Source organism: Hipposideros armiger, unplaced genomic scaffold (assembly GCF_001890085.2).
Source record: "Hipposideros armiger isolate ML-2016 unplaced genomic scaffold, ASM189008v1 scaffold_10, whole genome shotgun sequence".
NCBI classification, from domain to species: Eukaryota; Metazoa; Chordata; class Mammalia; order Chiroptera; family Hipposideridae; genus Hipposideros; species Hipposideros armiger.
In genome coordinates, this window is record NW_017731360.1 from 4,706,833 (window position 1) to 4,709,205 (window position 2,373).

Consider the following 2,373-nt stretch of genomic DNA (forward strand, 5'->3'; position numbering starts at 1 on the left):
TTTAATTAGACTTTGATAAACCCAATGTGAATTTGGTCTCATCAGGTGCAACATTTCTGATGAGCAGTGAGGTCAGTGAATCATGAGATGGTTTGGGTATAAATAGCAACGATAGTCTCAATCTCATCTGTGTGGAGGGAGGCCTGGGCTTAGGTATGTGTGCAACCATAATAACCCTTTACATTTGAGGAACACTTTACAGTTTGCAAAGTTCTTTCAGCTTCTTGCTAAGTGATTGTGTGAGCTAAGGTTCATTTGGCAGTAAGGCACCCAGACCCAGATGGGGTGAGGAAGGGAGAAGCTAAGGTTTAGTCAATTCCTAAGACATGACAGGAACTGTGCTAGGAGCATCATATGTGGAATAGAAGTCAAATATCTCACCCAAAGTCTCAGGGCTTAAGAAGTGTCAGAGAGAGAACTTCCACTCACATCTGTTCATTTCCTTTATAGGGTTCTTTTTGCCACTTCATGCAAACAGTCTTCCAAAGGCAATTGTCACAGAGACAGAGCCACAGAATTAGGGCTGAAAGTGACCTTAGAGATAGATAGATCCAACGTCTTAACTGAACAGATGGGGAAACTGAGGCATAGAGAGAAGAAGGCATGCACCCGGGTCATACAATAATTTGGTGGCAGAACCAGACAAGAGCTTAAAACATTGCCACTGCCACTCTCTCTAATCCATTTAATTCAATTTGATTCAACAAATATTTGTTGAGCATCTACTATGTGCCAAGCCCTGTTTTAGGGATATATCAACAGATTAAAAGAGATAAAGAGCCATGCTCTAGTGGATTTCCATTCTGGATAGTGAATGACAAATAAGTAAATTATATAGTATGTTAAGAGAGAATAAATTCTATGGACGAAACAAAATAAAACAAAACAAACCCCAAAACAAAAAAACAATAGAGCAGGATAAGGGGACAGGAGAGCAGCAGAGATGGGCGAGCTTAAACTTAAAACAGGACGGTTAGGGTGGATCTTATTGAGACTGAGAACGCTTCCTAAAGGCAAAGGTTTCCATTCATTCATTCACTTATTCATTCTTTGAGAATTGACTGAATACTCACTTGTGCCCAGACTTGATAGAGAAGGGCAGGGATGTCAGTAGAACCCAGTGAATTCCCAAGAAACTACTGTGGTCTGAGCTCATTTTTTTGTAACAAATGGCATTCCCCAAGATCCTTACCAGCCAAGTGGCTCCAGTGTTACTGACCACGTGGCACCGAACATCTGGACACCAATGTGAAAAATGTGATAGTCAAGCAGTGGTCGGGCATGGAAAGAAACAAGCCATTTGTCTGCAGGACCCTTCCTCCCCTCCCAATAATTCACTACACATGGTACCCTTACAGTCTCCTTTTCTGGACAATGTCCCACCTAACCTTTGCCACCTTTCTCCTTCAAAGTTTCCCTAGGCTGGAGCTACCCCCATGATCAAAGCGCTGTATGAAGCCCCCAGATGTCAACTTGTTACCCCTGTAAGCTAAACGGATCTGTGGATTCCTGTGTCTACTCCAGTCTGCTAATTGGGGTCTACTGACTCCAGACCATTAATTTCCTCCTTCCTTTTAATTTGTTGAAGTAGCATTCTAGAGATAAGTGGTCTCTGCCAGGAGCCTTCATATTACACTACGTGAGAGCAATAGCCCTTTGCATTTGATAGAATTTTACAATTGACAAGGCACTTCTACATCCATCATGTCATCTGAGCTCATGAAAGTACTGGTTCATTATTCCTTTTTTTCCCCTAGATTAGTCAGCCGATGCTCTTAGGAATGAAAGATTTGTCCAACACTGCACATTGAAACACAATTAAATGTCCAGTGCTCTTTCTAGAACTCCAAGCTGGCTGGACATGTGGACATTTGGTGACAGGCCAGATGGACAAAGCAGAGGTACCCAGCCTCAAATTGTATAGAAAATTAATAGAGAAAACAGCAGAGTCTAGTATTTCCCAAACTTGCAAGTGTACAAAAATCCCCTGGATCTTGTTCAAATGCAGATTCTGTGTCCATAGGTCAGGAACAAAGTCTGGAATTCTGCATTTCTTTAAAACTTCCAGGCGATGTCCATATAGCTGGTCCTCAGGCCACACTTTGAGTAGCAAGTCCACACACTGAGTCATTTCACTGCAAGGAATTCAGATCACACTTCTGCCCTTTTGTTGCCCTGTGACTTGAGTCAAGTGTCTTTACCAAGTGGAAACTCAGGGTGGTTGTTATTTTTTCCCCCAAACTTGGAAACAGATTAATGCCATGGTGGGCACTCAAATTCATCCCAAATAAGACCTTGACTGACCAATGGCTGGAGACTGTCAGGTAGGGTTATCCAAGATGTGCCTTGCACAAAGGCACCCATCCATGGGGG